The sequence below is a fragment of the Oryx dammah genome, unplaced genomic scaffold, assembly GCF_014754425.2.
Source record: "Oryx dammah isolate SB20612 unplaced genomic scaffold, SCBI_Odam_1.1 HiC_scaffold_16, whole genome shotgun sequence".
NCBI classification, from domain to species: Eukaryota; Metazoa; Chordata; class Mammalia; order Artiodactyla; family Bovidae; genus Oryx; species Oryx dammah.
The window spans coordinates 31430501-31447484 of record NW_024070200.1 but is presented as its reverse complement, the minus strand read 5'-3'; the positions used below and the strand labels follow the sequence as shown (position 1 = coordinate 31447484).

Genomic DNA, 16984 nt, shown 5'->3' with positions numbered 1-16984 from the left:
TTATGCTTCCTTTGTTACACATATTTGGGAAGTGCTTGAGCCATCTTGCCAAGTCACAATAAGTCCATCAGTAGAATTTTTACAAGGTATGCATTGTGGATAAATTATCCTTGAAAATATGATTAGCACTGATAGATTTCAGTCAGTATAACAATTTATGATCAGAGCTGCTGAAATTCTTCAAATAACTCATTTTCCTCAACTTCAGTTAATTGGGCAGGAAGTAAGAGCTTCTTTGGAGCTTTCCAGGTGGCTCAGTGGTAAAAATCTGCCTGCCAATGCAAGAGACATAAGAGACAAGGGTTTGATTTCTGAGTCAGGAAGATTGTCTGGAGTAGGAAATGCAACCCACTCCAGTATTCTTGCCTTGAAAATTCCATGCACAGAGGAATCTGGCAGGCTACTGCCCAGGGGTCCCAAAGAGTCGGATACAACTGAGCGACTGAGCGCACGCACACACACACACACACACACACACACACAGCAACTGAGCGCATGCACGCACGCACGCGTGCACACACACACGCACACGCACACACACACACACACACGAGCTCGTTTGGTGTAGGAGAGTGGTGTGTAACTCCTCCATTTGAGGTTCTTAGTGTCTTCTTTGCTAAATAATTGTAATCTACCATGTATGTGTGTGTGTGTGTTTAATGTACTGTGATATCCCAAGGGTAGTTACTCATTCTGACTTATAGGGATTCCATTTGATTTGTATAATTTCTCATTGGCTTAATTTATGTATTGTATCTTCTTTCTTTTGGAAGAGAAAAATACAGAATTGTTTCAGTATTCTTCCTTCATTCATTATTAATCAACTGTACTATTTTGAAAAGCAAAAGATTTTGTCCTGGCACTCAGTTAAATTTTCACCAAATAGATTGGTCCATTTGGACTTTGTTTTCTAGCATTTCTAAGGTTGTTACAGAGAAGCCTTCATTCCCAGTCAAAACTCTCTTGAGGGCACTACTCATTAAATGGCAACCCACACCAGTGTTCTTGCCTGGAGAATCCCAGGGACAGGGGAGCCTGGTAGGCTGCCATCTATGGGGTCGCACAGTCGGACACGACTGAAGCGACTTAGCAGCAGCACTCATTATCCTGAATAAAAGGTCTTTCCAAGGTGGTTACTATAGGCTCTGGGAATTGTTTGACTTATTTTTCTTTAGTTCTGTCCTTAGCCTTGTGGATTTTTACTCCACCTATGTACAAATTGAATGCAACTACAGTCTCGAGGAGACTCTTCTTCAGCTCTTAGTAACCCTTCCCCACCCAAGTGCTGCTCTATGCTGCAAATTCTGGTCACCTCAGTTTCCCTAAATTCTGAACTTTGCCTCCTGAACTCAGTAAAAGTCAAAGGATTGGCGTTCTTTTCCAATGCTGAGACCTGGAGACCATTCCAGTAGCAGGAAGATGGCATAACTGTCGGACTAATCTCATTTGTTTTCTTTCCTCTCAGGAATCACAGTCCTGTACTGCCTATTGTCCAGTGTCTGGAACCATTGTTTCACTTTTTCTTCTCCTCTTGTTTTTTAGTTGTTTAGAGCACGACAGTCACTCTCTTGGTAGGCAGCCAAAACTGAAATCAGGTTGCTAGTTTCTTATGAAATTAAACATAAGCTTAACATATAAAATGGCTTCCCTGGTGGTTCAGATGGTAAAGAGTCTGCCTACAATGCAGGAGACCTGGGTTTGATCCCTGAATTGAGAAGATCCCCTAGAGAAAGGAATGACCACTCTCTCCAGTTTTCCTGCCGGGAAATTTAACTGAGTGCCAGGAGAATCCCTTGGACAGAGGATCCTAGTGGGCTACAGGTCCATGGGGTCACAGAATCAGACATGACTGAGCGACTAACACTTTCACACTTAACATATAAAATAGCAATTCTACACCTGCACATTTACCAAAAAGAAATTAAATATCTATAAAGCAATCTATACACAAATGTTCATAGCATCTTTAGTTATAACAGATAAATTTGTTAGGCTTTTGGATTATTTAAAATCTTGATTGGATTAATAAACTTTCATACATTTATATAAAGAATGACGAAGAAATGAAGTCGCTGAGTTGTGTCTGACTCTTTGCAACCTCATGGAGTGTAGCCTACAAGACTCTGTCCCTGGAATTTTCCAGGCAAGAGTACTAGAGTGGGCTGTCATTTCCTTCTCCAGGGGATCTTCCCCACCCAGGGATCGAACCCGGGTCTCCTGCATTACAGGCAGATGCTTTACCGTCTGAGCCACCAGGGAAGCCCATAAAGGATGATAATTGTCAATATAAGAACATACCACTGATACATGTTACATGGAAGAATTTCAAAAACATTCTGCTGTTAAAAAAAAAAAGTCAAACAAAAAAGTAAAAGCTCTATCATTCCAGTCATGTGAAATTCTAAAACGAACAAACAAAAAGAAACCCCATAGTGATAGAAATTAGATTGGTTGTTGCCTAAGGGATGGGGTGGGGAAATTATTGAACACTAAGGTCCATGAAAGATCTTTTTAGAATGACGGAGAATTTTATCATATTGAGTTAGCGACCCTACACCCTGTAAATTAAACTTAAATACATTTTAAAATAAAAGGTATCTTAGACCAGTGTGAAGGCTTATAGAGATAGAATGAAGAATTTGAATTTAGAAAACTTTAGGTGGTTAAAACAGGCAGGACTTAGCGATAGAAATAAAAGTGAAAGAGGAGATATAGGAAGTTTTCAAGAGTGACTCTGAGTTTCTTGGGTTGAATAGGCTTACATTCACTGAAATAAGAAACCCTAGAAAAGAACTAGGCTGGAAAAAACTGAGAGGTTGTAGGGACAGGACTATAGTTTGAACTTTAAATTAGTAGAAGTATTTTTAATATAGGCAAGTAAAAATAAAATGTACTAGATTTATAGGATTGCAACTCAGAGGTATGTGCTGGAGAGATCTGTCTGTCATTGGCATGTGGGATTAATTAAAGTGAATATAGACCAAGCTGCTTGAAAGACTGAAAAGAGAATGGACTTTGAAATTTTTCTCCTTTTATTGATTTTGTTAAGAGGATGTAGATAAGGGATGGATTTGTTCATGTGTTGGTTTCATCATTGATTTGGCAAATAATTTCATATACCTTTTATTTACCAGATATTGTCATTGTAAGCACTATGGCTAAACAATCCATAAGATGAAAAGAGAGTCCTACACTTATGATCACAGATTTAGAATGGCACCAGTTTGACTGTAATTGTGTAACTTTTCCAATAGTTCATTCATTATTGGTATATAATCAATAGATTAATGTACTTATATTACTATACTATTGGGTTTTTATCAGGTATATGCTAAATGATAACAAAAGGTAACAGATTGGAAGCATGATATTGATGGTCAAAGGAATCTGAGATGGATAAGAAGGGATATGAAAATAAGGAAAGTCTGCTGCTGCTGCTGTTGCGTCAGTCGTGTCCAACTCTGTGCGACCCCATAGATGGCAGCCCACCAGGCTCCCCCGTCCCTGGGATTCTCCAGGCAAGAACACTGGAGTGGGTTGTTATTTCCTTCTCCAATGCATGAAAGTGAAAAGTGAAAGTGAAGTCGCTCTCGTGTCTGACTCTGTGCGACCCCATTGACTGTAGCCTGCCAGGTTCCTCTGTCCATGGGATTTTCCAGGCAAGAATACTGGAATGGGTTGCCATTTCCTTCTCCAGAAGGAAAGTCTATGTTATGATAAATTTTATTCTTTAAGAAAGCAAAAATAGTAAAGGTTTATTAAGATGCCTTCGGATAGGCACAACATGGTTGCTCCTTACACAATACAATGCACTCAACTTTTATGTTCCATCTGTATGTAAAGGCTCTCTTTGTAGTTACCATTTCATACAAAAGCTGGCTAAACACACACACATACATATGCATGTCATGCCAGAACTTTTCTTAATATACTCTCCTGCTCTTTTTCTGCATTGTTTAAGTTAATTTACAGGAGAATTACCAAAATAACTGTTTCTTTATGCCAAGAAAAAATATTTTGTAGGAAGTTGAAATTGAAATCAAGATTGAGACAAGCATATTCTCCTAGAGAAGTATAACAGCTCTCTCAGGGTGACAATACTTCAAAATCAACCAGAAAACCTAATATGAACACCAAAATATTTAGGTATATCATTTATTTGTCAAACAGATATATTTATTATGTCTTATGACAATGGATGTTTAACACAGGGAATTTTAAAAAGTTATTTAAAAAGGTGCAGTTATATTTAAGAAATTAAATGTTTATTATAGTATTATATTAAAAATCAAGCCTATTGAAGTGGCAGGTAGTATCCATAAATAAAATAGTAGGAAGTATTTATTAATCCTAGAGCTAGAACAATAGCTAATGGAAAAGGGCAACCATGTGGGCTGTCTTCTTGTATCAGAAAACTTTGCACCCATGTCTCTTGTCAATTTCTTGAAATATTTATAATTCTAAGTTTATTACAAATACTTCCACAACTGTTATAAGGAGTCAATACTGCTTTTGATTATTAAGTAGTTACAATATTTAATATGCTTACTGTAAAATAATTTCTGATGTATAAAGCTCCTTTAGTTTATATTTGTTCTTTAGTTAAAATATATCTCATCATGATTACCCTACTTGCATAATTTGCATCAAATGCCAGTTAAGACACAGAACCTCATTCAAACACATACAATTTTATATAATTTTTCCTTTTTACAAATGACTGTGTTGATACACTGTTCTTTGTGTAGTGGAATATTACCAATCATCTCCTCTCTGAGTTTATAGCCTTTCATTTTAAAAGATCATTATTTACAACTTATTTTGGCAAAAGATAACTTCTCTAACCTCAGTTTCCTTATCTATAAAATGGAGAGACTAATAGTATTACTGAACATGCAGGCATGTCTGAAAATTTTTGTCTGAAAGTTTTTGATGTATTAACTTAAAATCCCCTTCATAACCCTATGAGTTTATTATCAGTATTCAATTTAAAATGAGACATTTGAAAACTAAGGGAATAAATAATCTATCGCACTTTGAATCAAGTAATGGTGAGTTTATATAATCGTAATCATTGAACAGTACTGATCCCACAGTCCCTCCATGAGATCTACCACTTAGTAGAGAGCTTACTACATGGAGTGAGTTCCAGAAATATCTGTCTTCATATTTTTCATGAGCTGTTGGCTCATCTCAGTTAGCTAGGTAGGTTAGGGTATTCTTTTTTTTCCTTGCTTTTGTTAAGTAACCTCCTCAAGCTTTATATATAGAGTTGAAATGTCAAAATGCAGAATTAATAAAGAGTAAAATAAAATCCATTATCCCTTCCTCTCAGTTACAATCCAAATATGGTCATAATTTGGTATATTTCTATATAGTTGTTTTTCTTTACATATTCTTGACTTTAAACACATAGAAGGTCATGTATAAATACCTAATTTTCATTAAAGAATTTGATCATTACACAAATATTAGATGATGCTGTATACTCATTTAAAATTTTTATTTATTTAAAGAAGAACTTCAAACATTTCTCTGTATCCACCCTCACCTCTTGCAGCCACCAGTCTGTTCTTTCTATATCCATTTTTTAAAATGTTCCATATATATATATATATCAGAGATTATATTTGTCTTTCTCTGCCTGATTAATTTCACTTAGCATAATGTGTTTGTGAAGGATATTTGTGTCTATAAATAAAATATACTCTTTTATAGATTTTTTGGTCTTACAAAGGTCAAAGTACCTATTTTGAAGTAAGTTTCTGATGACTGCTCTAAAATATTTGATAGAGAATTCCCAAATCTGATTTATCTCAATGATGATGTGTCAATTTTCACTTCTTATTCAAGTTGTTTTTCCTGATTCTTGGTTTGATGAGCAATTTTCAACTGTATCCTGGACATGTTGGATGTTATATTAGGTTCTTGATGCTCCTTAAATCTTGTTTTGGCAAGCATGTGCCCTGTTTAGGTCTAGTCTGTAGGTTCTGGTGGCCCTCACAAGATGCACTAAGTGCTGTCGGTGTTAGATAAGGTGCAGCTGTGGGGAGGGGTAGGAGGAGCTGGTTCAGCCTGTCAAGGCCTCACTGGTGATGATGCCACAGAAAAGCTGGCCTAGGATGTCATTAGATATGGGTTTGAATGCCAAGTTACTGTTATTCATCCTCTTTCCAGGTAACCTTGGTCAGAGAGATCAGGCTTTCTTATATTTTATATTTTGTTTTTGTTGTTATTGACATCGTTCATTGTTTTTTTTTTGTTTTTTGTCAATCTTTCTGTTCAAGGTTGGAGGGCTTCCTGACACCCTATTTAGCAAGCATAGAATATAAACAGAAAACCTAGGAAACTCACGGGTGTCCTTTTAGTCTTGTAGGCTCTAGCCAGTCTACTTTCTTTCTGTCTGCTTTGCAGAGTCTTTTTATGATTGCCTTTTGAATTTTTTCTAGGGTATTTTGTTGAATTTAGAAACATGGAGCAGAGGAAATTAATGATATATTTTTAATCCTAGGACTGGAAACTCAAAGCATCTGTTTTTAACAGTTTGTTTTGTGCCATTAATTTTGCTTTTATATTAAATCCTCTCTTTCACATTCTTTAGGTTTATTCCATTGCTCTTCTTTTAGATTACTGAGTTCAATGTTTAATATATTCAGTTAAATTTTTGTTTTCTAATGGAGTTGTCAGTGCAAGATCTTATTTTTCACAGAAAACAAATCGTGTTGCATCTCAGGAATGTTTATGTTCTAGGTTTTCCAGTGTATTCTGAAAAGAGATGGCTAGTTTACCAAGTGAAAAACAGGTCCCATTTTTTCTGTTGGTAAAGAATTCACACTGGAGTGGGCAGCCAGCCAGGAACTGCTTTCATAGTCTTTTTTCTTCCAAGGGTGGCCCTGTGACTATTTCTAGACAGTGAAGTGTGAGCAGAGGCTTTTGTGCCACATCCAGGGCTAATCAGTAAAAACCTTTAGCACATGCAAAAAATGGCATAGCCCCCATGAGTCTTGAATTATTATTTGAAAGTTACCTTCCTTTGTTTATACTACTCAGTACAGTTACCTGAAAAACTTCAGTTCCATATGTCACTATTATACATGTTTAGATCTGCAATTTTTGTAAATCTTATTTACAAACAGTATAAGATTGTCTCATTTGCAAATAAGTTATTTAGTAGAATCTGTCTTCAAATTTAAGAGAGATTTATATTTTGATTACTACTTCAGTATTATTTTCTAATTGTTTTTATTGCATTTAGAGAATATAATGTTATACAAGCTGCTCTTTGAAATTTGTTAATATCTTTATGAATTCATATGTGATTACTATTACTAATATTGCACAGGTTTTTACTTAAAAATGAGTAGTCCATGTAAGTGGAGTACAGTATTCATTATTTGTCTATTAGATTAAGCATACTTATAGGTGATTTATTCAATTCCTCTATATACTTAATTTTTTCTCATTTGTTTTACTGATTTCTGAGAGGAGGGTGTTAAATTATTCAAATATGATTTATGTGTTTGATTATTTCAACTTTGCTTATGTACTTCAAAGTGATGATTATGTACATTAAAAGTCATAAGTATATCACCCATGTGTTTTTATCTTCAGTAACTTTTTTTTCTTATTTATTTTCCCACATAATACTATTTTGTTTGACAGTAATAGAATAATACTTACCATAACTTAAGAGTATTTTAAAATTAGTGTGATAAGACCATTGAACTTGAGCTCTACCTAAGTCCTCAACACAATGTCGTTAAGTTTAGGCGTAATGTTGTATAGCAGATCTCTATATTCATCTTGTGTAACTGAAATTTTATACCTTTTCAAAAGCAATCACCTCTCTTCACTCTTTAACAACCACCATTCCACACTATGTGTCTGTGAGTTTGATTGTTTAATATACCTCATGTAGTGGGACCATGTACCATTTGTTCTTTTATGACTGGCTTATTTCACTTAGAAAAGGCAGAGGAACCAGAGATCAAATTGTCAACATCCTCTGGATCATGGAAAAAGCAAGAGAGTTCCAGAAAAACATCTATTTCTGCTTTATTGACTATGCCAAAGCCTTTGACTGTGTGGATCACAATAAACTGTGGAAAATCCTGAAAGAGATGGGAATACCAGACCACCTAACCTGCCTCTTAAGAAATCTGTATGCAGGTCAGGAAGCAACAGTTAGAACTGGACATGGAACAATAGACTGGTTCCAAACAGGAAAAGGAGTACGTCAAGGCTGTATATTGTCACCCTGCTTATTTAACTTCTATGCAGAGTACATCATGAGAAATGCTGGGCTGGAAGAAACACAAGCTGGAATCAAGATTGCCGGGAGAAATATCAATAACCTCAGAGATGCAGATGACACCACCCTTATGGCAGAAAGTGAAGAGGAACTAAAAAGCTTCTTAATGAAAGTGAAAGGGGAGAGTGAAAAAGTTGGCTTAAAGCTCAACATTCAGAAAACGAAGATCATGGCATCTGGTCCCATCACTTCATGGGAAATAGATGGGGAAACAGTGGAAACAGTGTCAGACTTTATTTTTTTGGGCTCCAAAATCACTGCAGATGGTGACTGTAGCCATGAAATTAAAAGACGCTTACTCTTTGGAAGAAAAGTTATGACCAACCTAGATAGCATATTCCAAAGCAGAGACATTACTTTGCTGACTAAGGTCCGTCTAGTCAAGGCTATGGTTTTTCCTGTGGTCATGTATGGATGTGAGAGTTGGACTGTGAAGAAGGCTGAGTGCCAAAGAATTGATGCTTTTGAACTGTGGTGTTGGAGAAGACTCTTGAGAGTCCCTTGGACTGCAAGGAGATTCAACCAGTCCATTCTGAAGGAGATCAACCCTGGGATTTCTTTGGAAGGACTGATGCTAAAGCTGAAATTCCAGTACTTTGGCCACCTCATGCGAAGAGTTGACTCATTGGAAAAGACTCTGATGCTGGGAGGGATTGGGGGCAGGAGGAGAAAGGGACGACCGAGGATGAGATGGCTGGATGGCATCACAGACTCAATGGATGCGACTCTGAATGAACTCCGGAATTGGTGATGGACAGGGAGGCCTGGCGTGCTGTGATTCATGGGGTCGCAAAGAGTCAGACATGACTGAGAGACTGAACTGAACTGAACTAAATGTACTCCAAGTTTATTAATGCTGTTGCATATGGAAATAACTCCTTTTCTTAAGGTTAGAAAGTCATCCTCTGTGTGTATGTGTGTCTTTATCCATTCATTTCTCAATGGATATTTAGGTTATTTCTGTGTCTTGGCTATTTTGAATAATACTGCAGTCGGCATGAGAATGCATATATCTCTGCAGGATCCAGATATCAATTATCTTAGATGCATACCCAGAAACAGAATCGATTGATCATGTGATTATTCTATTTTGAATTTTTTGAGTAAAGTCCATACCAATTTCTATAGTGGCTATACAATTTTTCATTTCTACCAACATCATACAAGGACTTTTATTTATCCACATACTCTTGTTATCTTGTGTCTTTTTGAAAATAACCATCCTAGCAAAACCACTTTTTGTTTTGACTTACATTTCACTGATGATTAGTGATTTTAAGTATTTTTTCATACACCTATTGGCAGTTGTATGTCTTATTTGGAGAAATGACTCTTCAAATTATTTGCTCATTTTTAATTTATTTTTTTAACTATTGAGTTTTGGGAGTTCCTTATAAATACTGTTGCAGATACAGTTATAAAGACATATAGATATTTATCAATGTAAAGATGTATTTATATATATATACATACACATACATACACATAAACAGGTATATTTAAGTTTTGACTTAAAATATACATAAGTTCTAGACTCTAGAGCAAGTTTGACTTATAAATTAAAAAAATTTTTTTCATAAAATAGTAAATACTTCTCCACAGTATTTCCAGTAAAGCATACTTTAAATTGTTGAACTTAAACTAGGTCTCCTTTAAGTATATTTCCAATTTTTTCAGCTGTTTATACCAGAGATGTGTTTGAATTTTAAAAGTTTATCTCTTAAATCTTGGATGGTCTATTGATATTGTTGATAATATGAATATAGTTATCTTACAACTGGGATGCTTTCCATAATCAAACAATTTAATAGCATCAAAACAATTAGTTAACTGTAATTACCCAGAACATTTATTAAATGTCTGGCAAAATTTAGATCCTGAAATATTGTTATTTAAAAAATCTACCTAGTTTTGGTTGTGTTACAAACATATTTTCTTTTTTCTGTATTGTAAATGTTTTTGTTAAATTTATCTGCACTAAATATAAGCCATAATCAATCAACTATGAAAGTGCTTTTAGCTAGTAACTTTGAAATTCAGTGTTTTGATAAGAATAATATCATATATGTAAACAATTGACAGTTTAATACTTGAGAAAATTATTGCATATTTTTTAACCTCACAATAATATTTAATCCAGTGTGATCAGTGACTACAGACGAATGAAGACAGTACCTCTCCATTCAAGCTTACATATTCAGCATGTAAATCTATGTTGAAATAAAAGGGTATAATGTTGTTTTTGGTTTAAGTAACATATTTGAATTTTTAACTTAAAATTTCTTATGGCCTATAGTTGTCAATGGCAGTACACTACCTGGATAGAAATTTCATACATGGCACAAGATGCTATTTATTTTTTCTTTCATAAATTGGATTCTGTGATGTCCCTTCGAGACCTTTTTTATTGGCTTTTTGTTCTTAGGCAAAGTCATATGAATGGATCATAAACTGCAGCAAAATTATTATCACTGTTTATGTTTAAAACAGTTGCGGTGTCTATAAGGTCACAGCTATTATAGTTACATGCCACTGATATTCAATCAGATATTATTTCTGCTATTGCTATTTGAAATATCCTGGTCACCCATAGGCCAAGGTATTACAGTAGAATTTACATGGTTTAAATTTTTATCTCATATTAATTACTTAGAAATTGTTTTCTGGAGAGAGCAAGATTCAGCATTCTCTCTGCTCTTGTGCTATGCTGTCCACTCCTAAAAATTCTGTGATAAAACCACTACTCACAGTTCAAGCACTGTTTAATTTCCCAAAGCAAAACCTTTAAGTCACAGCCACAATTGTAAAAAATCATACAGGAAGGCATAATAGGTAAAAAACTTCACAACTGGATGTAGAAAAAAGGATCCAAACCTCAACTTTCTTCACAGTCTACTGAATATAAAATTACTTTCATATATAATTATGAAATTTTAAAGGAAATTAGTTACACAACAATAAAATTATAGTTCCTCTGAGAAAGCAATTTCTACTTTTTTTCTGAAACTGGACTTTGTAATTACTTGAAGTAAAACAAAAGAATGTCCAGAAAGTTATTGCATGTCCTCAGATATGCAAGAATCAACATCTCCCACCAGAGTGGTGCACTTGTTACAAGTGATGAAACTACACTAATAAATCATTATTACCCAAAGATCATCATTTGTATTAGGGTCCACTCTTAGTGTTATGCATTCTGTGGGTTTTAATAAATGCACAGTGATAAGTATCCAAAATTATATTATCATAAATAATATTTCCACTGTTCTAAAAATATGTGCTCTTATCAATTCATCTCTGCCTTCCATCTATATGTGTGTATGTTAGTTGCTCAGTTGTGTCCAACTCTTTGTGATGCCATGGACTGTAACCCACCCTGCTCGTCTGTCCATGGGATTCTCCATGCAAGAAAACTGGAGTGGGTTGCCATTCCCTTTTCCAGAGGATCTTCCCAACCCAGGTATCGAACCTGTGTCTCCTTTGTTTCAGGAGACTTTTTTTTATCATCTGAGCCACCAGGGAAGCCCACCTTCATTCTATCTTCTGATCTTTTAACTGTCCCCATATCTTTGCCTTTACCAGAATGTCGTATAATTGGAATAATACCGAATGTAACCTTTCCAGATTGGCGTATTTCAGTTTAAATATGCATTTAAGTCTCCTGTATGTTTTTTCATGATTTTATAGCTCTCTTTTTTTAAGCACTGAATAATATTCTGCTGTCTGGGAATACCACAGTTTATTTATCCATTCATCTTCTGAATGACATCTTGGTTGCTTCCAAGTTTTGAAAGTTTCCCTGATGATATGATGTACAGCATATTTTTACACTTCTATTTTCTGTTTATATATCTTCTCGGATAAAGAGACTATTCAGATAATTTGCCTATTTTTTAATCAGGTTGTTTTTTTCTTATTGTAAACTTAAAGTGTTTTTATATATTTTGGATGACAGTCCTTTATCAGATATATCCTTTGAAAATATTTTTTTCCAGTCTGTGGCTTATATTCTCATCTTTTTGACAGTGTCTCTTTCAGAGCAGAATTTTTTAATTTAAGTGAAGTCCAGCTTGTCAGTTTCTTTTCATGAATCATGCTTTTGATGTTGCAGGGAAACAATTTTTTAGATTCATAAGTTTTAAAAAGAATATGTGAGACAATAGTAATAGTGTCAGCAGAGGCATAGAGGTATGAAAATTCATGCATAATGTAGGAAAATAAATAGCATAATGCTGCTCAAAAATTTTAAGTCTTGAGTGGTATAGAGTGAGAAATATTAATGAAAAAGTAGCATGGTACCGTATTAGAAATTAATGTGAATAGCATCCTAAGGATTTACATTATATCAGACAAATAAAAGGACTCACTGAGATTTTCATTTCTTGCTACTCTCCTTCATTCCAGTCTCCCACAGGAGAAGGCATAAGCAGATTTTTGCTCAGTGTTCTAGGAAATTCAGCATAAGGATATCACATCACTGAGCCTCCACCCAGATGATGTCATCTAAAGCTAATGAACTCTAAAAGGCCCTACCTCCAAATACTCATCACACAAGTCCAATGATTATATTTGTGTAAGGTAAATTCACCAATGGAAGAGTATAGAATCCACACATATGTATAATTAGAATTATAAATACGACATTGCAGTATAGTGATAAAATATTTTTTCATAAATGAAAAAGCTGGATTAATTGGATATTTATTTGGAAAAATATATCTTTATCTCTGCCTCATGCCAAGCACAAAAATCAATTTCAATATATACTGTAGACCTAATATAAAAAATAAGGAAAGATAATATCTTTACAGCTCTGGAGTAAAGATCTTTTAAAAAGACACAAAATATTTAACTACAAAGGAAAAATTGATAAATTGGGTAACATTATAATTAAGAAGTTTTGTTTATAAAAGGATGCCATCAATAGTATGAGAAGGTAAGCCTCATCCTAAGAAATAATTCAAATGCAGAATATATACAAACTACTTAATTAGACATCACTGTGCCAACAAAGGTCTGTCTAGTCAAAACTATGGTTTTTCTAATAGTTTTGTACAGATGTGAGAGTTGAACCTTTAAGAAGGCTAAGTGCTGAAGAACTGATGCTTTTGAATGGTGGTGCTGGAGAAGACTCTTGAGAGTCCCTTAAACAGTAAGACATCAAACCAGTCAATCCTAAAGGAACTCAACCCTGAATACTCATTGAAAGGACGGATGCTGATAATGAAGCTCCAATACTTTGGCCACCTGATGCAAAGAACTGACTCACTGGAAAAAACACTGATGCTGGGAAAGATTAAATTCAGCAGGAGAAGGAGTCGACAAAGGATGAGATGGTTGGATGGCATCACCAACTCAATGGACATGAGTTTGAGCAAACTCCAGGAGTTGGTGATGGACAGGGAGGCCTGGCATGCTGCAGTCCATGGGGGTAACAAAGAGTTGGACTCAACTGAGCAACTGAACTGAACTGAACTGATCCTCCATCTCTGGTAACTGCAAATCTGATCTTTTTTTCTGTGAATTTGGGTGTTCTTTCCCCCCCACATATAAGCGAGCTCATACGTATTTACCTTTCTCTGTCTGATTTATTTCATTTGATGCCTTCAGGGTTCATTCATGTTGTTGCAAATGGTAGCATCATCTTTATATGGCTTAATAATGTCTCAGTGTGTAAAATATTATCTCACAACTTTTTTATCCATTCATCCATCAATGAACACTTAGGTTGTTTCTGTGTCTTGGCTACTGTAAATAAGTTGTTATGAACATTGGTGTAAAGATATTTTTTCCCATTAGTGTTTTCATTTTGTTTGTGTTTATTTCCAGAAATGGAATTGCTGAATAATGGAATAGTTTCACTTTTAATTTTTTGAAAATCCTCCATACTCTTTCCCACAGTGGTTGTACCAATTTACAGTCCTTCCAACAGGAAACAAGGGTTCCCTTTTCTCTGCATCCAATCCAGTATTTGCTCTCCCTTGTTATTTTGATAATGGCCAGTCTAACAGGAGTGTGGTGACAGCTCATTCTCATTCTAAACTGCATTTTCCTAAAGACTAGTGATATTGAGCATCTTTTCAGATAGCTTTTTGCCTTTCATGTACATTCTTTGGAGAAATGGCTATCCAGGCCCTTTGCCCATTTTTAAATTGAGTTATTTGGTTTATAGCTATTGAGTTGTATGAGTTCTTTCTACATTTTGAAATTAACCCCTTCTCAGAAATGTATTTTCAAGTATTTTTCCAGTCTTTAGGTTGTCTTTTCACTTTGTTGATGGTTTCTTTTGCTGGGTAAGTGGTTTTAAGTTTGATGTACTCCTTGTTTATTTTTTATTTTGTTGCTTATACTCTTAAGTGTCATATCTAAAAATTCATTACCAAGACCCACATCAAGGAACTCTGTTCCTGTGTTTTCTCTAGGAGTTTCTTGGTTTTAAGTCTTAAATTTAAATCTTTAGTCCATTTGGGTTAAATTTTGTGAGTGGCATAAGATATGGGTTCAGTTTTATTCTTTTACATGTGAATATCCAATTATTCCAGCACCATTTATTGAAAAGACTATCTTTTCAAAGGCTTTTTTTTTAAGAAATAGGTAAAGCAAGCCTAAAATTTATATGGAACCACAGAAGACCCTGAATAGCCAAAGAAACCCTAAGAGGGGAGAAAAATACAAATAAGGAGGCATTACTTTTAATTCTGAGGCAAGCTGTTGTCGCAGATACCAATTAGATGTTAAAAAACTTCAATTTTGCTTTGTGACAAAATATGGATGTTTTTGTTCCTCTTAAGAAATTATGATAATATTAGATAATAGAATCCATTTTTCATTGAGAATATTACAACACATTTTTTTTCATTTGAGAGTCACTCTGATAAGAATATGTCATAAAATTACAGTTAGACAGACTACTCAAACACAAAATTAAAGAGGGTTTGTATTCAATCTTTAAAGACTCCTCAACTCTTACTTGATAGGTTTATTTATAACAATGCTTCCTAGAGATTCATGTCTTGTTTTAGGAAGTTTTACTTGTATCTTGATGTTTTGACCAAATTTAATGTAGGTAATATTTTATATAATGAAATTTTACTTTGCAACTTGCCACAGTCTTTTTCCTCCCACTTCTGCAGTGTCTTGCATTATTATAGTTTCTATATATTTTCAACTTATTGATATACTTTAGATAGTGAAATTGATTTTCATCAGCCAGTCTTTTCCCTCTTACATTATTTATTAATTCACAAATTCATTTGAGATGAGAGATGGTCTTTTTACTTGACTTGTACATAGACTAACCTCATTTTCATGACATTTTACAGTATAATTTTGCTGTTTATTTAATGACTAAAATATTGAGCATGAAGATTACACATAATGAAAATGATAAATAAATAAAAACCCTATTTGATGGTACACAATATTGTAACTGGGTGCATCTCATTATGGGAAACAAAATTTATCAATAGTCCAGCCTAAAAAATTGGATTATTTTTCAAAATAAGGACTATAGAATTAATTCCTGCTGGCACAGAAAATATGAATAAATATTTTCAAAGATCTTTTCTAATAAAAGAAAGTATTTCTGCAGATAAGATGATTAAGAAGAAATGAGGTAGATGAGAGCTAAATATATGATTCAAGAGAAGAATAATTGTTAGTTAGAAAAACAACCCTTCATATGCAGTCATCTTATGCTAAAGTAGGTTAAGACTGTACTTATGAAACTCTGCTAACATTTTTGCATTAAACAAGAAATATACAAAATCTTACATAGTTATCTCTGGCCTGTGTAATGGACAGTGCTTTGGACTTCAATTTGTGAAATATAATTCAAGTGTTCATTCAGCTATCAATTATGTACATGATAGTCATCATGACATAGATCCTAGTCATGATTTTTCATCTGTAAATTGGGGTAGCTAATTTTTTTAAAAAGTATGTCCCGGTCCATAATTGCATGTTATATACATTTTGTACACACTATCTAGTTTCTGATGTCTAAAGTTTGCTGTAAAATCATAGAGTGTAAAAAAGAAGTCCTAAAACTACTTTGAAAACAAAGTACAATAAAATAGTATTCTGGAAAATAACTGGTTTAAATTTCATCCAAATATGTCTCTGCACGTGTCATTTAAAATTTTCAGCTAAAGATTATTTATATCTTTAAAATGTAAATAACATCTGCTAGTAGTTTGGGGATTTTATATTTATAAAACATATAATAATCCTCTTTGAGGTGTAATGCAACATGAATGTAAAGTAAGAATATTAAGGTTTGATTTGCCACAAAAATCAGGTCTATAGTATGAAAATTTTATATCTTAGGCCATGTGTCCTAAGGAGGACCATCATGGATGACATGATTTAGAAACATTCCTCATTGACAGACTGTTTATGGAGAACTAATATGAATTAGCCACTATGGACAAATGTCCAAAGACTTCTGAGATTTTGCAGTTGGTTGGTTTTACAGTTTATTTGAGTATCCTCAACAGCAAAGCCAGAGGCAAAGACTTGGGTGTGGACTGATTATTTATAAGATGAACCGAGGAAGTTGGAAAGAGGAAGTAGAAAGACTGTGACAAGGAAAGAAGAAAGCCAATATGATGGTGTGTTATTATGATCATAGCTATAGGATATAGGAGCTCAATTCTTCTGGAGGCCCCTGAG

At 34.4% G+C, this 16984-nt stretch overlaps 1 non-coding gene across 1 annotated transcript; it reads right to left on the bottom strand.

Moving 5' to 3' along the window:
* Nucleotides 1-2187: 2187 nt before the first annotated feature.
* Nucleotides 2188-2259, bottom strand: TRNAY-GUA. The gene has a single exon. It is a non-coding gene; the product is annotated as a tRNA-Tyr (tRNA).
* Nucleotides 2260-16984: the final 14725 nt, after the last annotated feature.